The sequence below is a fragment of the Equus przewalskii genome, chromosome 20, assembly GCF_037783145.1.
Source record: "Equus przewalskii isolate Varuska chromosome 20, EquPr2, whole genome shotgun sequence".
Lineage (NCBI taxonomy): Eukaryota > Metazoa > Chordata > Mammalia > Perissodactyla > Equidae > Equus > Equus przewalskii.
In genome coordinates, this window is record NC_091850.1 from 27240353 (window position 1) to 27265853 (window position 25501).

Sequence of the window (25501 nt, forward strand, 5' to 3'; positions counted from 1 at the left end):
AGCATCCAGGATAACACAAGAATGAGAGGGCTTTCATTTTTTTACTGATTCTTATGGGAGTTCAGATACCAGTTTATTTGGAATTCAAGATGGCAAAAGAAACACCAGTAAACTCTAAATAGATTTCACTTAATTATATATTTATTTTTTAAATCTATCATCTATATTACAGATTTCACTTAATAATTATACCATTGTCTGCTGCTAAACTCATAGCCTAAAAATCATTGCACTGATGCTTTTTCAGAAACTCTAGTGGAAATATTTTCTTAATTCTGTCTTGAGTAAGTGATGTTTGCAGACAGGTAGCTTCATATCCCCTGCAGTCATTAGAAAACATGGCAGACTTTTATTTTAAACATGTATGAAGAATACACAATGAGCACACACAGAGAATGCTGCCCCAAATGTGGAACCGACGGTCCTGGACTTGGTGGAGCTTAGATCAAGGTCGATTACCCGCATCTGTGTTTGGGGCTGGGCAGGGGTGGTGGGTGCACCATGCCTGACCGTGTGTTCCCTGGACCGGCCGGCTCACTAACTAGCATGAAGCCATGCTGCAGAAATAGCCGCCTCTCAGTTATTCAGGGGCCGATTGTTCAGCTTTTGAATTATCCAAAACCTCCATACTGTTTTCTCTCTCCCCTCATTAGGATTGCCCCAAGAAGGTGATGTTGTAATCTGTGATTTTACCTCTTTACAAAAGTTTGGTGGGGCAGACCCTGGAAACTATTGGGGTTGGAGGAAAGAGAGAGAGAACTGTTACCCATTTGTTGTGATTATTTTCACTGAAATTGATTCATCATTATAGCCAGTAATCAAATGTTTCCCATATGTGCAAAACAATTTCCAGTCTTCAAAGCTCTTTCTTTCTCTCTCTCTCTTTCTTTGCTGGCCCACTTCCTCCTAAGATGGAGAAGCACTAAAATCAACAAATTCAATGTCTCTTTCATTCACAAAGTACGTAAGCTCATATATAGTCTCTGATTTGATCCTCACAAGAAGCCCAGGATTCCTTTACTTTACTAAAGAGGAAATTGAGCATCAGAGAAGCTAAGGAACTTGCCCAAGGCTACACAGCTAATAAGTAGCTGAGATGAGATCCAAATGCAGGTTTTGTACCTCAGATGCTTTCAGATTCTGTCCGCCAGAGCCGGCCCACCTCAAATAGCATATTCCTCAGTGTTGGCAGCTTCCTAAGGATGAAGGGCCAGGCATGGGTTTAGGTTGAGCAATAACTTTCTGCAGTAAGGGTAGGTTGACCTTAAACTATTTTCATTCCCTAGCATTCACCATTAGTGAAGAGTCTAGAAAATATTCAGAGATGTAGAACTGGACAAAAAAGCAAATGCGGAGGGAAGTGTGTCGTTTCCTTTGGCTTGAGCGCAGAAGGGATGGTTGAGGCAGAAATCAACACGGTGAACACATGTTCTTCGGACTTGACAAAATCCTACTGTTAAATATCACTGTCCCTTTGCAGGTTTCAAGGGCCACCTTATTCTTGACCTTTCAAAATTTACAATCTTTATGGCTACTCATTTTATAAAATCATAGGCTTTTAAAAAATATCTAAGAGATGAAATGAGAATAATTGAATGGGATAATATCAATTACCTGACACAATGCTGGGCACACAGCAGATGCTTGATATGATAGATGATAGCTGCTACTGTGGCATTATCATTACTGTTGTTGTTGTTATTGTTGTTGTTAGAATGATTCTGCTTTTCTTCTTATTATGAAATAGCCAAGCTATATTTCTTTACGTTGCCTCTGCTACAACACATAGAAAAGCTTTATCTAAAATTTCATACTTTATTATTAAAGATAAGTGCAGTGGCTGATGGTGATGACCAAGCCAACTTTCATAAGAGGTCTCTTTTGATCTAGAATATATTATAATCACAATGTTTAGACACTTCAACCAGAGTTGCTACTAAGTATATAAACAGATTAGCAGAGAGGTATTATTACCTAGCCAGCTAGAGTCCATACGCTATACAATAAACTATGCCAGATAATGCATTTTCTTTCCTCCCTCTCTCCTCCCTCTCCCTTCCTCCTCCTCGTTCTTCTTTTCTTTGTTCACCGTGAAGATTTACCAATGTTACAGTTAAATACTTTTAAAGATAAAACAGAAAGCATCTGTGAGTAGTAATCAGATTTGTGTACGGTGGTTTGGTTGATGTTTTGTTTTCAATCCTGTAATTGTTTGATGATTGTTTTCTGCACTAGGGTTTGAGGGTGGAAAGCCACTACCCCAGACCTTCCTCATGCCTGAATGTCCCTGGGGATTTGTATTGGGAACTGTCTTCTCTTTGCCCAGAGCTCTCTTTAAAAAGGCAAACAGTCCTGGAGAGGGTGGCACTTCAGTCCTTACAGCTTGGTGTAGAGAAGTTTATCTGGTGCTTTCTTTTTTGACCTGAGAACCAATGTACTTTGAGAACACTGAGCAAAGAGAAGAGGAGGGGGAAGAAACGGTGAAAGACTGGAGGAGGTAAAGATAGGCATTATTTACCTTCCCTTTTGCCCACGGCCAACCTTAGCTCTGAGTTCATTGACTCTGCAACGCAAACACCTTGAAGTAATGCCAAATTGAACTTCTGGTCCTCCTAAGGTCCAGCTGACTTTCACAAACAGGTTTCCCATAAAGATTATCAAATAAACAAACTACTAGGTTTAGAGCAAGTGACTCAAGCCAAAATCTCATCATCCCACATCAAATCTACCAACCTGCAGCCTCTGTGCATGCACGGTCTGTCCTCACTCCGGTCACTCAGAAGGAAGGGTGCCCTGTTCCTGTGAAAGTCCAGCCCTCCGTTCGTGCTCTGGATCTCTCCTCCCTCATCCTCTCAACGACTTTGCTTCTGTGGTCATGTCTTTCCTCCTCCACCTTTCTTTTTTCCCTATTCATTTATTCCTATTAGCATATAATAAACATGCTGACCTCTCCTGGTTCTTCTATATCAATGCTGTCTCCTTCTCAGCCTCCTTTGCCAGCTCCATCTTCTCTATCAGTTCTCCAAACAGAGACTGTCCAGGGCTTTGCCTCTCCCCACTTCATTTTCCTAACTACCTTTCTCTCCCTGATCTCACCCAATCCCACGGCTTCAAATAGGAACAATATGCTGATGATGCCCATAGTTACATTTCTAGCCTTGACCTCTTTCCTCAACTCCACACTTGTATCCTTCTTTGGACATGATATGTCTGTGTGGATGACTAATAAGATCTCAAAAGAGAACTATTGATTTCCATGTCCTCCCAGCCCAAAGTCACCACTCTCTCTATCTTGATCATCTCAGTAAATGACTCTATTTTCAACCAGGCAATCAAGTCAAAAAGCTAACAGATCCTTTCCTTTCTCATCACCCCCATGACAAATCCACTGGGAGATCCTGTTAACTCTCCCTCCAAAGCACATCCCAAATCCATCCACTTATCTTTATCTCCACTGTTAACCACCTTTGTCTACACCACCATAATTTTATTTCCTAAAATTCCTACAGGCCTCCTAGATTCCATGTTTGTCTACACAACCCATTCTTCATGACCTTGTCAGAATTATCTTTTTAAAATATAAATAACATCACATCCTTTCTTTTCTTAAAACCCTCCAACAGTTTCCCATTGCACTTAGAATAAAATCAGAACTCCTAATATGATAACCAGGCATGCCATGGAAAACCCTGAAATGGACATAAATGAAAACTCCTAAGCTTAGTGGCACAGGTATAGACAGTAAAAGATTTTCCCAATGCTGACAGAGATTCCCCATCCCTTGACCCAGCCATTACACCTGGGTGACATAGCTTCCTTAATAGCAGAATGATTGCCTCATGTTATAGTTGGGCTTCCTCACGATGTGGAGGCTGGGTTCCAAGTGTGAGCATCCTAGGAAGTGAGAGGACCAGGAAGAAGTGCATTCTTTTTATGACCTAGCTTTGGAAGTCACAAAGTATCACTTCTACCATACTCTGTGGATCAGAACAGTCACAAATTCCTGCCCGGATTCAAGGGGAGGGAACACAAAGCCACCTCTCAGTGATAGAAGTGTCAGTCACATTCAAGAAGAATATGTGGGATGGGATAGATAGATGGGTGTGGTCATCTTTGGGAGAAACAATCTACCACTCATGTAGTCATGGTTGTAATTTTATATTGCATTGCCAAGTTTTCTTTTAGTAAAATTGTTTCTGGTTCATATCCTGGGTGTAAGTAAGTAGTTCTATGTTCTTCTGCATTCCACAAAGACTTGTAGTTGCTCTGCCTCCCAAACAACTTTGAGAACCGTTGGTTGTGTCCAACTGGTTCACTGTGTAGTTGATGGACCAAAGGACTAAAGAGATGATTGCGATTTGTCTAAAGAAAAGCTACTATCTCTATCTTTCTCATTTTGCCTGATTCTAGAGGACATTCTAGAGCAGGTGGAATTAGAGACTGATTCTAAAGATGGAAGAGTTGGAGTTGGAATGACTAGGCAAGTAAGTTGGTGCTGCTGACACATAGTATGGCCTTTAAGAAAGTTTGGGGCACTTGAGTCTACCCTTGATGTGGATCCTGAAGAGTTCTCTCTGGCAGTGGGAAATGGAAGGAGTGCAGGATCAACAAAAAGGATCAGCAACTAGAAGGGGATGACGCAAGGCAGTGTTTCTCAAAGTGCCACTGATAGACCAACTGATGAGAACCTGAATCACCTAGAACATTGGTCACAATGCAGGTTCCTGGGTCCCACACCTTCTGAATCAGAATCTCTGGGAGTGGGGCCCGAGAATCCACAATTTAACAGACTTTTGGTGGATACCTATGCACTCCAATATTTGAGAATTACTGAGACAGGTGGTGAAACTAACCATGGTTTATAAAATTGAGTCTGGCTCAGAAATATGAAACCAGAAAAAGGGTCACAAATATCTGTGTCACCTGGACAAGGCTCATGAAATAAAGTGGAAAGATACTCTAGCAATGAAGGAGAAATGAAGATTTAAGTTTTCCTCAAAATAAGAACATAATTAGGAAGTAAGTGACTAAATCTCAAAGATTTCAATTTCTACCCTTGAAACATGATTTGGCAGTACTTTACAGCCTATTGTCAATATCAATAAATGAATCTTACTAAAAGAAAGGTTACAGTTTGACTTCAAAACATCCTTCCATCTAGTGCTTCATAGGACTCAATAGGAGAGAGAGCACATCTCTTTCTGTGACATTCGACTGATTTGCACATGTGAGAGTAGGGAAGCATACATTTCCATAGAAGCCTGAAGATGAAAAGCCAGAACACTATTTGTACTGGGAGCAGTTGACATGATCCCATTCTGCTTTGTCTCACAACCCATCCATGGTTTCCATTAATATCTACTCTGCCTCATCTCTGAAATTCTTCATCATCAATGGCTTATTGTTAAAAACTCTCTTCCTTAGCTTCAGGCCATTTTTACTAGACGGCTCCATCTTCCCCTGTCCCAATCAAGATTGCTTTCTTTTTCCTGACCACTAAAGAATTAACTTCCTGATATGTGCAACTGTTTCAAGGATGTTAAGACTTTCTGGCCATGCCAAGGGAATTGACTCCTTGCGTCTTATTGGGCTGGTAAGACACCCTCACTCAACTAATGGACATCCCAAAATGTCAGAGACTCCTAGAGAGCTTTTCCTGAGGCAGCTAATGATTTCCACGGCAACAGACATCCATCTGCTTAACATTTCGAGATAAGACAGTTTTCTCTCCCTGGGGAGTGCTGATGCTGGAGCCTATATTGTTAGATCTCACTTTGCATTCTGATTCCAAGTATCTTTTTTAAAAATATATTCTTTAACTTTGTTTCTGAAAGCAAAATTGTTGCTCTTTCTTTGAATGTCTGTGCCTTTCTTTCCACCCCACCCCCTCTCCTCCCCCTCCCCACATTGGTGGGTTGCACATTGGCGGCCTATTAAACAACTTTAACACAGTTCCACTTTGTTCGCTCCATATCTATGATTTTGGCTGTCTGAGAGGAGGTATTGTGCTAGGCAGGACTATTTGATTTGAGAATTGTTTAGACTGTGGGAAGTAGAACAGTTAAATAGAATGTTCTATGGAGTTAAACTTCAAGGAGAAAAGAAGGCATCTTTAATGCACAAAAAAGAAAAAATGAAAAAGTTGGCATGGATAGAACACTTAGGTCACACTAAAACAAGAGTCAACTCAGACCGTCATCTCAACTTCACCAAACTGGAATTTTAACTTTGACGTGGAGTCCAGCTGGTGAACATTTCAGTCTGTGAAGAGGGAGAATTGGGGAAATGAAAAATTTGCTTGGAAATGCTCATGAGCGTAAATTCAAGCTTTCATATTAGTGATTCTTAACATTCAAAGTCTTCAATTTTTTCATGATTCTTCCTCAGTTTTTCCACCATGTGGGTTCAGCGAGCAGAATGGCATTTCTTTTTCCAGCGCTCTTTGTACAACTTATACAGACTGGAAGCCTATGTCTGTTAAGGTTTATGTCATGATGGCCCCCAAATTCTGATGCTGCAATGAAGCACATTCTAGTGGAAAGGAGAGGCTGTATGAACTCAAACCCTTGCTGGAGATAGCACAAGACAATATAATCTACTGAAACAAATACTTGGCTGGGAGCTAAGAGACCAGGATTCTGAGCTTGTCTTTTCTACTACCTGGATAATCTTTGGCAAATCTTTTAACTCATCTAGGTATCAACTTTCTCATCTATGAATAAATTGAATGAATTCAAGTTTCCTTTTAGCTCCAAATTTAGAAGTTACTACCATTCCACACCTAAGATTTCTTTTTACATTTCTGATTCATCTGGTAGAGGGAACTAAACACAGTTTTTCTACCTGTTGGGTACTATAGGAAATCACTTGCCAGTGTTATTAGAATGAATCAAAAAATGTTTTGTTCATTTCGTTTTCATCTGCTGTTGAAAAATCTGTGCTCCTCATGCTCAAAATGTTTTACTTGGAGAGAGTAGGGCTGCATGGAGGGCAACTTCATTTTGTATGACACCTCTTGCATAAACCGTATCTCTAAGCACTTTACAGAGCTTCCGTAAAACAATTATGGAATTAGAGACACAGGGGAAAAAGGTGGCTGAGGAAAATGCAAGGAAGAAAAGGCATGACATGTGGATTTTTTCATATTTTTCCTGTGTATACTGATGTAAAACAATTCTGTCCCCACTAGAGAATAATGTGGGCTAAACTCTCCACTGCTCAGGGCTTCAGACATCACAGGACTTCTTCTCTCTGCTATTGGATATATTATGAGTTCAAACAACTAATGCAAAATCTTATTAATTTAGAAGTCCACATTTTCAAATAGATACATGGGATGTTTTGTAGATTGTAAGCTTAGAAACCTGGGTAGCACATAGGTCTCTGAACCTCAAACCAGAGCACATCAAAGTAACGCTCGTGGGTCAGGGGAATGAATTTCCATAATGAAAACCTTGCCTCAAACCAGAGGTTTACTGGATATCAAAACTGTGCTTTTCAGGGCCAGCCTGGTAGGGTAGTGGTTGTTAGCGTGCTCTGCTTCAGTGGCCCAGGGTTCACAGGCCTGGATCCCAGGCACGGACCCAGCACTGTTCATCAGGCCATGCTGTGGCAGCATCCCATGTAAAACAGAGGAAGATTGGCACAAATGTTAACTCAGCAACAATCTTCCTCACAACCCCCCCCGACCCCAAATGTGCTTTTTGGTTCGATTAATAATTACTAAAGGGTTGGATGTACCAAGCATAGATGTTAACATGACATGACAAACTTTTGGAAACAAGAAGTTCATGTGTCCTGATAGTCTGGATGTCAGAAATATCTTCTACCCTTAGATGTACATCTGGAAAGAGATGAATACATCCTATATCATGGCTGATATTCATTCATTCTTAGCCTTATCAATAATTAGTGTAAATTAGTTATTTTAAATTATAATTACTGTATAGCCAGCCCTGGTGCTCTAGTGGTTAAGATTCTGTGCTCTCACCACCATGGCTCAGGTTCATTTCCTGGTCAGGGGACCACACCACCTGCCTGTTGGTTGTCATATTGTGGTGGTCTCGTGTTGTTGTGATGCTGATAGTTATGCCACTGCATAACTATTACCAGGCTCAAATAATAGCAGGTTCACCCATGGTGGACAGGTTTCAGTGCAGCTTCTAGACTAAGACAGACTAGGAGGAAGGACCTGGTCACCCACTTCTGGAAAAAACTGGCCATGAAAATCCCATGAATGGCAACAGAGCATTGTCTGATATAGTGCCTGAAGGTAAGAGGACAATGCAAAAGAGACCGGGCACAGATCCATTCTGCTGTCCACAGGGTCGCTAGGAGTCAAAGGCACTTGACTGCACTAACAACAGCAATAAATTACTGTATAGCTACATATATGTATAATTATTATCATTATTGTAAACCAATGTAAATAATTACTAACAAATTAATGGTGTGTATTTATGTTGCCACCTCTCTTTTCAATACACTTGAGTTAATTTTGTCAAAAAGAAATAGCCATTGCCTTCTCTGATTATAAAAGCAATATACACTCAAAGTAAAAAAAAACCAAAAGCACATTGGAAGAAATAAGATCATTTAGCTCAGAAAGCCTTCTTATCCCTCTCAATTCCTGAAATGTGTTAACCATATGTACTACTTATTTGGACAACTTGAAATATAGCATCCTGACTCTGAGACTTTTCCCAGGAGGGTCCCCTCTGCTCTGCTCTGCCCAGGAGGGGAGGGAATTACTGCACTTTCCAAAGCCCCTCATCCCTTTCGAGCCTTAGAGCCTCCTTTGTCTTCTACACACCCCATGAGTTCAAGGTCACACTCCATCTCTTCCCGTCTGCTCAGCTTCTTGAGAGACCTCACTTCCTCCTGGATTGACCCCAGAAGAGTTAGTGTTGGAAACTTGGTCCATGCCTTGTACAAGTTTGTCAGTCTCCATGGCACCTGGAAAGTGAGATGCTCGTAAGAGGTTAGGGATGGAGAAGGTCACCACTTGTATAGCTCCCCAGGGCACGCTTATGCTACATTCTGTGTGAAGAGCACCCATGTAGCCCTTGACAGAGTAGATGGCTCCTCGGGAGCTGTGCAACATGGCGGCCTGGTGGCCATCATGCTCAGGGGAAGATCGGGGGCTGGCACAGAGTAGGCCCTCCAGGCATGTTTGCTGCTGTTGTTGGAGGTAGAGGCAGTGGGGTGCACAGTCTCATGGCTCATCCCTCTAAGGTGGCTGTGCTTTTGGGGGCTGGCCTGGTGGCATAATGGTTAAGTTCTCGTGCTCTGCTTCAGCAGCCTGGGGTTTGCTGGCTGGGAACCACAGGCGCGGACCCAGCACGGCTCATCAGGCCATGCTGTGGTGGCGTCTCACATCAAATAGAGGAAGATTGGCACAGATGTTAGCTCAGCAACGATCTTCCTCACATGCACAAAAAACTGTGCTTTTCAGTTCAGTTAATAATTACTATTATTATTAATGATAATTTTGCTGCTGTTTGGCTTTGGGTTTGCTGATCACACAAAAGGCCACCCACAACTTAGAATGACCAGTGATTCATCTCAAAACAGACACTAGTTGCCCATTCTAGAACAACGCAAAAAACCTCTGACTTGTAAAGTAATTCCACCCAATGCCCAAATGCGGTGAAAGTTTGCCAGTCTGAGCCAGAGGTCTGTTGCACACATCAGATGTCCTGCACTATGAGTTGAAGCATGCAATCTGAAAGTCTCCTGGCTAAAAATGGGAAGGGAGCAAAGTAAATGGCTTATGGTGACTACACACCATGCTTACAATCGAAGTAATTTCAGTTGCCCCTCCCCCACTTTTTTGTGCCAAGTTGAAATTTTTTAAATTGAATTGACAAAAATGCCCAACCTTTTTCTTTTGCTTTCTTAATCTTAAAACTCATACCAATCCTGGGTCTGAATGACATTTTAAATTATGTTCAAATGATTAACATTTGTTTCTGCTCCCTCCTCATTCTCATTCTTTCAGTCATCCCTCAAGCCAGGCACCTTGAACCCTGGCTGCTTCGGGTTCTCCACTTCCTGGAAATGTCCATGTACGAACCTTTCCATTTACAGGTTTTCAAAATGTATCCTTCCAGGCCTCATTAATTTGCCTTCCAGGGAATAAAACTTGATTCATTGGTTTTTACTTATGATTGCTAATAACTTAATGTGCTACCCTTCCTAAAATCAGGCACCTGCACGCATTTGCATGCACACACATTCTAATAAGAGCCTTCAGTACCTTCCCCAAAGGAACCAGCAGTGATGGAATTTTAAAGTGGCCACAGGAGTAGCTATTTGGGAATAAGATGGTCTAAAATTAAAAGTGAAATAAGAACAGGGCAAACTAGATTGTTCCCATCCTCATTCAAAAAGAACCTTGTCCCTCTCCTGCCCCCTCCGCTGTACCCTAACTAAACACCCTAGATACTGCCAACAGGGTCACCTATCACTTCTCCACATCACAGGGTAACATTTTCCCATGACAAAAACAATGAAAATCCTACCCCTGAGGTGGAAGAGGTCCTTATATTCTTAAAACTCTAGAATTTGACCTGGAGAGACTCTTGGTGGCTGTCCTATTAGTCAGGAGAGGCTAACTGATGCTTCAGTAACAAACAGCCCCAAACCTCAGTGGCTTAAAAAAAAGGTATATTGAATGCTAATGCTCCATAAGGGTCAACCAGGGAGCTCTGCTCTGCATTGGCCACACTCTGGGATCCTGCTGACAGAACATCCACTTTCTGGAATATTTCTAGTTGCCATGGTAGAGGAAAAGATGGGGAAAGAGAATGACAGGACGTATGCACAGGCTATTAAAGTTTGGTCAGAAGTTATGCATATCAGTTCCTCTAACACTTTATTCACCAAACAAGTCCACCATCACACTTACTTCCAAGGGGGTGTAGAAGCACAATTCCATGAGCTTGGAAGGGCGCAGAGTATTTACAAATCAAACACTATCATTTTATAGTAAAATGCCAAGAACAGAGCCTGGCATTAAGCAAGAGGTATTATTATTATTATTATTATTATTATTATTATTATTATTATTGTTGTTATTGTTAGATTTGGGGAAACAGACACAGGAACATCAAATGATTACCTAAGATCACACAGCTAGTTAGAAACAGAACAAAGATGAGAACACATATTTACTGAATCCAAAACTGGAGTTCTTTTCTCTCAACTCATCTAAATGCCTAGAAAAGACGTGATCGAACACGGTTAGTAGATCACCACATGCAACCAGATGACCATGAGTTTTGCATTGTTTTCATACTAGGTTACCTTCAAGAACAGAGGTCAGCAAACTTATTCTGTAAAGGACAAGATAGTAAATACCTTAGGCTTTGCAGGCCGTATGATCTCTGTCACTCAGCTCTGCCATTGTAGCACAAAAGTAGTCAGACGCTATGTCAACAAGTGGGTATGGCTGTTCCACTACATTTTTTCACAAAAACACACAGCAGACTGGCTTCCGCCAGTGAATTGCAGCTTCCTGATGCCTGCTCTGGAGCATCCTTTACTGGAGAAAGATTTCATCAGTGGAAAGTCCGAGAAGAACTCAGACAAAGAAACCTTGAGCAGGTTATCTCACCCCTCTGTGGCTCGGGTTCCTCTTCAGTACAAAACCTACCTTACAGGGCTATTGAAGATTAAACATGTCGATCTGCGCAGCGCACTCAAGAGCGCTCCGCAGCAGCACGTCCTCCGTTCACCTCCACAGAGGTTTCCCGCCCCTCGCTGTGCAGCAGCCACTGTCCTCGGTGCTGGAGGTTCCATCGCGAACAAAACGAAGTCCTTGCTCTCTGGAACTAATAGTCCGGTCCAGGAAGTGAGGCAAAGAAACAAACAGATATTGAAGATGTCAGGAGGTGATAAAAGCTGAAAGAGAAAAGAAAGCAGGATTAAGACGGGGTGGGGGAGGTGCGTTTGTAAAGTTTTGTGAATGGTGGGTCAGGGGAGAAATTTTGAGGGAAAACTTGCCGGAGGGAGAAGCCAGCCCGGTGGACACTCACGGGAAGCGTGTTTCAGCACAGGTAAGAGCAAGTGCAACATCCCTGGAGCAAAGGCTGCTGGAAGTGATTCCGGAGGTGAGGGGGCGTGTGCGAATTCATGAGGGAGGAGGGACAGTGACGGGAGATGAAATTGGGAGCCTGGGGGAACGTGAAGGGGACAGTTATGGGCCCTGGTAAGGAGTTTGGATGTAATTCTGCATGAGATGGGGAACATTATTATTATTATTTATTATAAGTATTATTATTATCCTGTACCATTAGCACTCCTTTTTCTTTTGCTCGTTCTTTCTTCACTCATCCTTCTTCCTACCTCCTTTCTCTCTGCTCTTCCTCCTCCCCATCCTTTCTCCCATCTATCTATGCCTCTTTATCTGTGCTCCTCTAGATCCTTTTTTTGCCCTTTTGTAAATTTTCCTTTTTTAGGTAATGCTTAGCTGTTTCGTGGCACGCGAAACCAAGGTCACTGCTCTTGGGAATAATCAAAGGAGAAGGTTGGCCCAACTTTCCAAGAGGATTTAACCTAATTCCTCAGACACTGGGCATCAGACAGAAAGGGCTTAGGAAAACAAGATAAGAATTACAGCAAAGATCATCAAGAATTTTTTTGTTTTGTTTTTAAAACAAGATCCCAGAGCATTTAAAGGAATATGCAACTTGTATTGGGCTGATGTGAATGTGGTAGGGAAGAGATGGATGCATAATAATTCTTTTCATCCTTTTTGCACTGTGAGTTTGTGAGTGGGGATATGTTTATCCCAGGATTTAGAACATTACCATCTCTTGCTCACCAGAGCTAATGGATGTGACACAAGTATTCCAAGCAGCTGAAAATCAAAAAGTGCTTTTTACAGACACCTTTGCAAGATAAGCTGTTGTGTTCTGATTAAACAAATATTATATATGTATATGATGGGGGATCTTTGGGTACGTATACCATAGAGAGAGAAGGGAGTGGAAGCTTGAGAAAGAGAGAACGCAATATGACCGTCAATAAATCAGTAATCATAGTTGCTGTGTAAAGTGCAGATTAAACCCAGCACAAGAGCCCCAAGCTAAAAGTGCTAGAAGCCACTGAAATCCTGCTGTGCTCAGAAATTCGTGGCTGCATCTGCCTGCAGGGAACACTTTTTAAAAAATTTACAAGAAGACCACATATGGACCAGTGGGTCTTGTATGCTTCTCAAACTCGAATGTGATACAACGAATCACCTGGGGAATCTTATTCAAACACAGACTCTGATCCAGTGGGTCAGGAGCAGATCTTGAAATTCTGCATTTGTAATCAGCTCCCGGGTTCTGTCCACACAGCTGCTCTGTGGGCCATGCTGGGTAACGGGATTTTTAATGTAACAATAACTCAAAAACTTAAGTTACATTAAATATCTATTTTATTGCATTAAATGGTGACACTTGTAAAAATATATTTTGGCCAGAGGTGGGCAGATGTGTAATTTCTGGATTGTGGGCCTCTGGAGTTTCTAAACAGAAGTTTCCAAGGGAAATTTACTTGGTTTGGAAAAATGCTGGTAAATCTATGGGAAAACACTCCAAATGTAGTGGCAGTGTTGGCCGAGGTGTCCAGATGTCTGGAACCCAAATGGACTCTGATCAGTTCTTCCAGCTTGGGCCCTCTGGTGTAGGCAAGAAGTGAGAGCTGTGGTCAAACGCCAGAATACCTGCCTAATTTTAGTGCTGAGAAGCGACTTAGGATCAAGCAGGGCCTGGTAATTGGAGCTTTTTGGCCTTGGGCGCCATCTCGTGGCCCAAAGCAAGAAAACCCTTTTTTTTTTTTAAGATTTTATTTTTCTTCCTTTTTCTCCCCAAAGCCCCCCGGTACATAGTTGTGTATTCTTCCTTGTGGGTCCTTCTAGTTGTGGCACGTGGGACGCTGCCTCAGCGTGGTCTGATGAGCGGTGCCATGTCCGCGCCCAGGATTCGAACCAACGAAACACTGGGCCGCCTGCAGCGGAGCACCCGAACTTAACCACTCGGCCACGGGGCCAGCCCCGCAAGAAAACCCTTTTTAAAAAAAATCTGGAAACCAAGTGTAGTATGGTTCTCACCTATACATAAAGCTGTGGTGTTAGGTATTCTAATTAAGAATAATGAACCTTAAAAATATTAAGTTCATAAAATGTGTAGGAGTTTGCTATAAATTCCTTTTTTCTCTTTCTTTTTCTAACTGTAAAGTTGAAATCCTTGCTAGATTCGACACATTCAGCTTCAGCAAACGTCCTGCATCTAATCTTTGCTGTGTGACTGTGGCCAGGTTACTTAATATTGCAAGACCTTGAGTTCTAAGTCTGTAAATGGGGATAATAAAGCTACTTCATGAAACTGTGGTGAAGATTAAACCCACGGAAGGTGCTTAGTCCCAGTGCCTGGCAATAATTGGAGAGCAAAAAATGGGAGTGATTATTATTATTATTGGCTATAGTAGAAAAATAACAACAATGAGAAAAAAATCATAAAATTTTATTATTTCCAATTTACAAACATGGAAAATGAGGTCCAGAGGACAAGAGATTTTCCCAAGGCAACAGATCCAATGTCAGACCCAGATCTAGGTCTCTTAATTCTGGATCAAGGGTTCTTCGAGTGATGAAGCTGCTTTCACCGTGTGTATGAGTCTGATAAACTAAAGGGAAAAATAGATTAGTCAGCTTTCATTAGTTATGCTGCAGGCACAAATCTCCAAAATCTCAGTGGTGTATATAGCATAAAGGTTTATTTCCTGCTCATGTTACATGACCTTCACAGGTTGTCTGCCCAGTGGATGCTCCTGTCAGCCATGGGCAGAGCAAGTGAGTAGAGTTGTGGGTCCGTTGGTGAAACTGAAGGGAAAATGAATTAGTTTTGTTTGGATTGCTTCTATATTGTCTATGAAGTTTTGGGGTGAGGTCCCCCAATGACCACAAGGTGAGGAGGAAGTATTGGAAATGTGAGGACAGATAAGGTTGGACTGTGCATTTATTAGGAGAATGTAAGATATTGCCCAGTGATGGTAAGAGCCCACTTGAACTATTGGTCAAAAGTTTGAAGTGGGTTTGGCCGGCCCTGCTGTGTGATTGACTTTGGGAACTCTGAGCTTGTTTGGGTTCAGGTGTAGAGCAGGCAGGAAGTTGGGCTGAGGTCTTGCTAGGTGAATATGACTTTGGGAGAGAGTGGCAAGGGACTTAAAGATGTTTTTAATATTTTTTTTCCAAAAACTTAAACCTCTTCAAAATCTGCAGGGAACCCAGATGTCATGTAGTTCATTGTGTCCCCTCTCTCTCCTTGTGCCCATTCTACAGGTGAAAAATAGAGGCTCTAAGTAGACAAGTGACAGCCTGAAGGTTATGAAAGGAGGCAGATAGTGTCCTAGAAATCGACCCTTTGTGAGAAGTAAAGAGTGTTCACATGGTGTCCCATTGCCATGGGCTGTTTTCCTTTATGCCTCACTGCCTCTGTCTCAAGAGGGACCCTTATGCCATCAGAGTTTACCAAGTGAAGATTTCATCCAAATCCTGGCTACTCGTGGCTTTAAATGCAGCAGCTCCTGCCCCAGGAGTTGGGGGTGTGGCAGATTGAATTCAGTGGCCCCAGTTCTTCATCTCTCCTCTTATTCACACTCTTTATCATGTGACTTTGCAGCTCTTCTTACTAGAAGTAAAGTGTACTTCTCCACCCCTTGACACTGCGCTTGGCCATGAGACAGGCTTTGCTCAATGGGATGTTAGAAGATATGGTGCAAACATAGGCTTGAATTATGTCTGGCCAGTTGAACTTCTGTCCTCCCTATGAGAAGAACGTGCTCCGAGACTCCCAATGACCCAAGGATGAGAAGAGACTCAGAACTACGCTGGAACCAATGTGCAGCCCAGAATCCAGCTTAGCGCAGCCTGGATCACACTTCCTTCAGTTGACCTGCAGCTGTGAGCAAAAACAAATGATTATTTATGCCAGTGAGCTTTGTATAATTTGTTATACAGCATTTTTGTGGCAATAGGTTACTGTATAGGAGTATCTTTTCTAAATTCATTATGCTTGCTTTCTTGTCATTTACCTTTCTCCTAAAAACAGGGCACTACAAAACTGATAGATAAGCGAGGCACTCAGTTAACAGCTTCTGCTTATCAAAGCTTGGTCATGGCATGGCACCATTTCCAACTAAAAATGAACAAGTCTTGTGGGAAGAGAAAAATGTTTATATGCATATTCTAACTCTCTGGAAAAAAAGTTTGGAGAAAGGAGGAAGTCACTTTTACTTAGATTTTTGGTTTGTGAATTTCATTTGCCATCACATAGCAGCTATAAAAAGGGAGATGAGATGAAGAGGGGCAGCAAAGGGAGGTGTTGAGGAGAGGGAAGGGACATAGAGAGGGAGGCAGGTGGACAGGATTGCGAGGGCAGTGGGAAGACCGGAGAGGAAGTGAAGATGGAAGGGAAAGGGGCAGGGACTTCTCACCAGAAAATCTAGAGAATTGAGAATGGGAGAATAATGGAATAGGTGCCTCTCCCCACTACACAGGTCTAACAGAGATATATGTTTGACAAACAAAATGTGTGATATAGCATGACAACTACATTTCTGCACAATGTTTCACAATTTATGTAGCTGATTTTATGTACTTTGTATTTCACATTCTGGTACTTTGCAGACAGTTACAATTTCACGGCTCTGGGACATTATGTTGGAACTTGACAGGTTAAAACGTGGGCAGTGTGGGACACCCACTGTGACACTATTGATACTGGGAAGTGGCAACTGAGATGGAAGGTGATGAGAATAGGGAAAGTAGGATGGGAGAATAAGGAAAGAGGAAAAGAGAAGAAAGAAGGACCAGCGCGATCACCAAAGAGATGGCTACTGGTACTACTAGTCGTCAGCAACATGGTACTCCTAGTTGTCAGCCCAGGCTGAGCCCCCAACCCGAACCAATGGTTGGCTGGACTCCCTTCTGCAGCCTGAGTCTGCAAGTTGAGCATGAGTCTTCAGAGCTGGAAAGCCGGGTAGGTGACATGACCACCCTTTTCTCAAACATGTCTGAATTGTGTTCGCAAGATCTTGGTTTGCCCAATCATACCTCCATCCTTTCCTCCCTCCTGTTTTTCTGTCAGGAAGTCTCCCAACTCTCAAGGTGGAGCCATGGGGATAACTGCACCCACAACATCCTGCAGGGAGCATGGGGAGGTCAAGTTTCCCCTTGGAGATAGCCCACTGGGTCCACCAGAACAATGCTCTCCAAAGTTATTTGGTCCAAAAACGTCACTTTCCTTCACTTAATTCCCAGTGTGCTTTGCTGAGTGGAGGAGGGAAGGAGGGATCAGGCTGAGAGTTAGGCCCAAACCTAAGTATACCCCTGGGGAGTCATCAACGAAGTAAATCCGGTGGGAAGAAAGAAAGGTTGAGAACCACACTTCTAATACATCTTCTACTTTAAGGCATCCTATGTCCAGGCTCCTCCAGATATTGTTATGGTCCCCACTCTGAAAGTTTTGGGGAGAAGGGAGGCCACATGATTCCTCAATGGCACAAGACTTTGAATTCTTGCCCCCCTTTGTTTTTTTGAGGAAGTTTAGCCCTGAGCTAACTACTGCCAGTTCTCCTCTTTTTGCTGAGAAAGCCTGGCCCTGAGCTAACAGCCGTGCCCATCTTCCTCTACTTTATATGTGGGACGCCTACCACAGCATGGCTTGCCAAACGGTGCCATGTCCGCACCCAGGATCCAAACTGGCGAACCCCGGTCGCAGAGAAGCAGAACGTGCGCACTTAACAGCTGCACCACTGGGCCGGTCCCTTCCCTTTTTTTAAAAAAATTTTTTGTTGTTGTTGTTGTTTTCTCCCCCAATTCCCCCAGAACATAGTTTCATATTTTAGCTGTGGGACCTTCTAGTTGTGGCATGTGGGACACCGCCTCAACACGGCCTGATGAGCGGTGCCATGTTTGTGCCCAGGATCCAAACCAGTGAAACCCTGGGCCACCAAAGCCGAGCCTGTGAACTTAACCACTGGGTCACAGGGCCAGCCTCTGAATTTTTCCTTTTGTCTAGACAAATTTGCATAGATATTTTTCAGTGGGCTCTCTCTCCCAGCCCTCACAGAAGCAGGTGGCTTGTTTGTTAGAATATTCTTACTGCCCTCTCCCTTCAATTCCTCAACTTTGAGGGTACCAATTGTCAAATTTTGGTTTCAGCACTTTCTAGCTCTTTAACTTTGGGAATGACGCCTTAAGTCTCTGCCCCCATTTCCTCATCATTAACAGTCATAACTACCAATGTTTAAGGACCTCTTATACACCAGGAAGTATTCTAAGTACTTTGCCCACATTAAGTTGGTGGTTAAGAGCGGTGAAGGTTCTGGAGTCTGATTGGATAAGGGGATTGGATAAGATCCGAAAAGCAGAATCAATGTGTTAAATTTCTCAGGAATACAGATTCAAAAACCAGATGGAAAAGAAAACTGACTGTTGGTGGAATTTAGGCATCAACTACAATTTAAGACAAGGGGTGTGGTGTAGAGAATGACATTTGTGCCTGGACATTTCCAGTATCCTTCAAATAACACCTCGTATAGCTGGCCATGGAACAATTATCTTTCAGCCAAACACACGATGAGCTTACTGGGGCTATATTTTCAGGTGCCTGGGGGCCAACACAGGGCTAGTGATGGAGTGCGTCTCTCCTTATACCAGGGCACATATGTTGCTTAGTCTCCTGGCCTAGAAAGGAGATCAGCTCCTATGACATCAGGCCTTAAGACAAGAAATGGCACCAATGAAAAACCAAATAATAAACAGGTGGAGAAAAGCAATAACTTGAGCCTTTCTTGGATTGGATTCAATTTCTGCCTGCAGCATTTCAGTTTTAACTCACTAAACCTTGGTCAGAGTCTGGGGAGAACAAGGCAGCACAATTCTGAAAAGCAATCAAAAAGTGGCTGCCAAGATATTGGAAGGTTCCACAGCGCATTTCTAAACCAGTGCTAATCTATTAAATATACGCGCAATGAACCGTGAAATTGAGAACATGATTGTCCACATTCTCTAAGCCAAAGGAATAAAATGGTCATTTTCCCCTTTATTTAATATGAAAAATGAATCACAAATAATCTGTTATTTTGTGCCTTTGTGTAAAACACGGAAGTCTGTATGTCTAATGGAATTTGTTAGCAGGGAGAAAAGACTTAAAGAATCGTGATTCTTGGTTTGCTAGAAACTCAACTTCAAACAAAAGGCAAGGAAAGTGGCTGGACTTTTGAGTTAAAAGACCTGGGTTAGGAGCCCAAACTCTGCCTTTTAGGACTGTGTGAAGCCAGGGTATTAATTCCTATTTTACATCATCTATGTCAAATTTCAATGAGAATAATGTGTGTAGAAAGCACTGTTTCAAGTGTATGAAAGAGTATAAGGCAGGAAATGGGGTGTACAAATATTTTCATTTCAGTTTGGGGAATTATTGATAGAATACTTTTTTGCAACTTAACCACAGCTATTTTTTAAAAAAAATCCAAAATTTACTCATTACTATGAGTATAAGTACTACAGCTTAGCGAAGGCAACAGAAGCATTGATGACTGATGATATTGTAAGATGTGGGGGTTACCATTTGGAACATCCATTCAAATTAACCAATATTTGCTCAGAACATCAACCAAGTTCATGGCACTCAGCTAGTTGCTGTAGGAAATATAAGGATGATTATAATTCAGTGACTGCTTTCAATATGCTTACAATCTAATGGAAATTAGATGGGATACGATAAGTAAATTTTGTACAAGATGGAAAATTAAAAATGCCGAAAGATGTTCAAAACAATTGCAACTAGTTAATAGATTACCTCTGGCTGGGAGATCAGATAAGACTTCATGGAGGAGAGGGCATGAGGGATGCGCTTTGAAAAATGGATAGTGTATCATTGAGGGTCTAATCTGGAAAGCAGAGACCAAACTAAACATTTCTAACTAGAGGATTTAATTCAGGGAATTAGTTACAAAAACACTGAATGGGCCAATAAAGCAAAAACAGGAAGACCAGGCAATCCAGAGATCTGTAGCTGAAGTAAAAAGTTTCCAACCCTATGGCTGCAGCAACAAAGAAAAGGAGGTGATCTTAGCCGGAGCCAGGAGCTCATTCTCCTGCACCACCAGGGGTGCCTCCCAGCTGTCCGGGATTGCTGCAGAGGGGCTGCTACCTGGAACAGTCCTGGAACTACGGCGGCCACATCTCTGCTGGGAAGCATCACATGAGGGTGCTCATTTGCCAAGGGGGCACTACGCAGCCAGTGTTGGGACTATTGAGAGGGCACTGAGCTCCGGTGCTGGGACCAGGAAAGGGCCTCTGTGCTGCAATGCTGCACCTGCCAAAGGAGACAAGAGCATAGAGTTGTCATTACTATCTGCTGGGAAGATACCTCCAGCACCTGCAAGCAGCACAAGCTTGTCCTCTCCCCTCCTCACGTGCCAATATCCAGTCAGTGCTCCCATTGCTGCAAACCAACCAGAAGACAGCTGGCAAAGCCATCTAAGAAACGGAGATTGGAGTCTTAGCTCCCCTACAACACTTAGCAGAGTGGGAGTGGGGCTGAAAGAAAGCAGGCTAACGCAACCAGCATGGGAAAGATGGTGAGAAGCAAGGAGGGAGAACTTTTCAGGGCAACTGTTGAACGTGAGCAAACATGCAGAGGCAGAAAAGTGCACTCTCATTTGGTTTGCCAGCCAGTTTCTGAATTGCAAACAAGAGAGATCAACTCTTTGGAAGAAGAAATTTATGGAAAGGTCATGAGGTAGCTCATGGAACTGAAGAAAAGCCTGGAAAGTCAGGCTCAGAAAATATTCAGAAATCAAGGGAAGATTAACAGCTAAAAATATAACCAGAGTCCACCAGGGGAAGAGTACAGTGAGTCTAAGCTATCCTTGGTGCCTCAGTGATAGGCCACTGGCCACCACTCCTGCTAGATTCTAGACTGAGCAGCTGCTGCTCAGAATAACATCAAACTATCCCCGGGTCTCTGTGATTTAAGATTGTTTAATATTCGAAGTCTGGGATAGAAGTTTTTATAAGCTAATCCTAGGATAGGTACTCTCTAGTTTCCAGGAAGTAGAGGAAAGAAGTGTCTGCCTCCATCTTGGCTTCTGTAGTGGGACTCAAAGCCCTGCCTCCACTAAGATGTGCGTGCCTCAGTGGAGCATGTACGTACAGTGTGTATGCCGGCATACACAACGGAAAGTTCTTCCAAGTCAGAAGGCATTTTCTCTGTTGAATAACTAAAGACAAGTATAGAGTATAGTCCTCCCGTTTGGCTTTCAAAAATGTGCACTCTTTCTGCTATTGTGGTAATCTACTTGCCCCCCAACTCTCCTATAAAATAGTTAAATAAAACACCCCCACCAAACAGACAAAGGTTTTGTCAGTCACTACATTTGTTTCCATATCTGGGTTCTCTGGGTATCACCAACTAACTGCCCTGCGTAACTCAAAGGAGGTTTTGAAAGCACTTTATTTTTCAAGGTGGTTTTTTTTTTTTTTTTTTTTTTGGCTGAGGAAGATTTGCCTTAGCTAACATCCTTTGCCAATCTTCCTTTTCTTTTGCTTGAGGAAGACTAGCCCTGAGCTAACACCTGTGTCAATCTTCCTCTATTTTGTATGTGGATCACTGCCACAGCACGACTGACGAGTGTTGTAGGTCTGCACCCAGGATCTGAACCTGTGAACCCCAGCTGCTGAAGTGGAGCCTGCCAAACTTAACCACGAGGCCACAGGGCCGGCATCTCAAAGTTGTTTTTTAGTTATGTTAAGAGATGCAATCACCAAACCAAACCCTATCACAAGAGTGATGCCTGAGCAGATGGGCCAAGAAGTATCCAAAAGTTGCCTTTGTTTCATGTTAATGTTAAGATCTCTGCTCCAGGAGGAGCTTAAGCTATTAGTATAACATGTGTTGTATGTGAAAGCATGTTTTCAAACTGTGCCTGCACAGGCTTATACCCACCTCTATAAGTGATGACGAAACTTCCATTTTGAATATTCCTTCCCCTACCAAAAATAAAAGATGCCTGTTTTCCCTTGCTGGGGGGTGGGGGGGGGGTGGTGCCACAGTTTTAGAAGTTATTCCCTGTGGTCTCCTTTATTTGCTGCAAATAAATTTTACTTTGTATGACAACTACTTCTGACGAAGGCTTCAATTTCCACTCACCAAGAAGCCAACCCACTTTGTTTCAGTAACATGAGTAATGCCTATTTTTACTCAGTCTGTTTGGTTCTGTCCAAATTCCACCTTAGTTCCAGTCATAATAGAATAAGATCATGTTAGATAATTTCTCCATAGAAAACAACTAATAAATCTGTCCATAGTGATTAAAAAGTAGCTATCTGAAGGCTCTAGGACAGTGAGTAGAAGCAAACAAACTCTAGTAGGGAATACCTTCTAGGAAGGGGAGAAGGAGAGTTGTATGAAGTAAGTTCCCACATTTGCATCTTTAAGCCTAGAGCTCGGTGTTGTGGTGAGCATCATGCATCAATGGGAAAACTGTACTCCTTCTGGACAGGGGAACAAGAAAGCTCAGAGATTAGGAGAATCCTAGAAGGGGAAGAACCAGGAATGGGATCCCCAAACCTATTTTTCTTGGTGGCCAGGTCAATCATCCCAGCCAATTATAATTCCTCTTTGGCCTGTTTGTGCAGTAGATGTTGAGCCAAAAATGTGCAGGGGGCATACTCAGCTTCCAATTCAATGTGGTCATTGTTGGTTCCCTAGGGGATGTACTCTTCTCTTGCTTCTAAAAACCTCTACAACATAGACTGGAGCTGCAGGGAGGAGAAGCAAAATTTTGTGGTTGGGTTCTATGCCCTCACACCCACTCCTCAGTTCTCTAATTATGTTATGGAAGAAACAGCACAATATACTCACTGGTCATTGGTTTTGAGTGTATTCTCTACCTGAAGAACAGCACACCAGCCTGACACCATAATTGAACATTGCCTAAGCCATCTTACCACTCTGTTGAGCACACTGCTTCTGAGTGATGGGACACATGGTAAGAAGAGTATCAGTCAGTGTAGGCTAAGTAACGCTGCAGTGACAAGCAACAAAGTTTCCTTTCTCATTCATTACATACAGTGTTGCAACTCTGGTTCATGGGATCTTCACTCTAGGACCCAGGCAGATAGAGCAGCCTCTTCCTAGAACATTGTTGGTCTCCTGGCAGGAAAAACAAATACCGGTGACTTGGTTTTATTATTGGAGTGAGCCAGAGGGAGAAAGCTGGGGAAGTACCCACTGGCTCTTCCAGGATCCCAGAAGAATTGCAGCCAGCACTAGGTGTGTGCTGATTAGAAGCCAGACCCTCAGGCAACAGCTCCTAAAGTGTGCCATCAAATCCCATCCAGGGAAAGACTGGGAGGTGGTGTCTTTGCCTGCTCCCTCTGCAATGCGCCCTGGAGGGATAGCTGTGGGGAGTGCTCTACTGTTAACAACTGCTTCTTTGTTTTCCATGGTCTTGTGGAACTTGTGAAGGCAAGCCCCTTTGGCTTTCAGAGGTAGGTGATTTGCAGACCTGTCCCTGGGGTGGCAGCCTTAAAGTCGGGGCACTATGAGATGTGTGGTCCAAACCATTATCTCCTCAAGGAGAAGCTGGGAGTTGGAGGTTCTCTCCCAACTGTGTGCTGCTGTGCTGGGGGCGGGGTTTATGGTGAGACTGTGTCTCAGTCTTTCCTATCCATTTCAATGTATTTTCTAAGTGCCCAGCGTGTAGGAGTCACTCACCTAGCTTCCGGATTTCTCTTAGAGGGAATTGCTCCGTGTGTAGCTGTATATTCAGTGTATCTATGGGAGGAGGAAAATTCAGGAGCCTCCTCTGTTGATGTCTTGGTCCAGTAGCCTTAGCATCCACTTAGAACAGGTGGCTCAGCCTCTCAGGCTCACAGTCGAGCCTCTTGGTAGGAGGTGTAAGGTACACTGCTTTGTCTTCCTCTTGGAGGAGACATCCTGATATGCCCCAGACCACTGAACCCCCAAGAGACTTTTAAGGTGGTACGTGCTTGTATTTGGGAGGATTTATTTTGTATTCTCTTACCTAAGCTCTAGAATACCTGTTAATTTTTACTCTCCAGATCCCATGGTCACCTCCTTATTGCCCTGAGGAACTCAAGGGTGGGTTCAGAAGCATTTAACTGTTTAAGAGATGCAATCACCAACCACCCTGACCCAGACCAAATCCCACCACAGGAGCTACGCCTATAACCTTTGCCTCATTTTGAATGCTAATTTCTCTTCTCTGGGGAGGAGCTTAGGCCTTATTACCATAACCTGCAGTGTATGTGGAAGCATGATTTCCAACCGAGCCTGTGCAAGCAAACGCCCACCTCTCCCTCTTGAATATACATTCCTCGTCCCAAATAAAAGGCCCCTGCTTCCCTTTGCTCTAGGACTCCATGACTTCAAAAATGATTCAGTGGGCCTCTCATGTGTTGCAAATATACCCTACTTTGTGTGACAACTACTTCTGGTGGAGAGTCTGACTTAACTCACCAGGAGGCAAACCCACTTTGGTTTCCATAACACTGTCACTACCTGACTAAGCTTAAAATAACCTATAATGATTCTTCAAGATCACATGTCTTCTGCACACCCCCATGCAGGGTTAAATAGGATTTATAATTATTAATGACTCTGGAAATGGTAGTTAAGGTTTATTAAGTGATTATAATTTCCCATGCACATATATTAACTCAATTAATCATCACAACATCTCTATGAGATGAATAATACCACTCTCCTCATTTTGAAGAATAACCACCCCTGCTATTTTTCAAGTAGCACTAATTTATATAAATACCTCCCTCCCCAACCCAGGAATGTTGCGTTACCTTTGTTTTTCCATTTTATAGGGCTAGTAGGGTCTTTTGGGTCCTTCCTACCATGAAATGTCTTACTCCAAGGTAAGGATTCTTCTTATTGTCAAAATATTGATATTAACTATGTGTCCAAGGACTGGTTCAATAATCAGGATGTGCTTGGGATCTCACTCAGCTGTATTTGAGGTAAAATTGGACAAAACATCTTGCATCACATGGCCTCCATAAGCCCGCTCTCCAATCTCTAAGAATTTGTCAGCTTAGAGTCCAAAGTCAAAATAACATCTTCCCTGGTACCCAGTTACCCTGGTAAATGGACTTCAGGCATCTTTGGAAAACTGAGAGGAAGAGCCATATTGTGTCCTCGAGGTGTATTTCAGAGTCTTTCCTAAGGGTACCCAACTTCTTCATGTGCTGCCTATGGCTCTATCGATCGTTACTGTCTGCCATAGTGGCTTAGCTCAAATCAGACACAAGGTCACAAGATCTGGAAGTTATTTATTTAATATCATATTGGCTGAACTTCATTGATAACTTTCAAATTAGGCATCAGGATCTGAGAGAGAAGTTTTCAATTTAGTTCATCAGATTTTTAGCTGAGTCAGGGATATTTGCTTTACCATCAGGTTC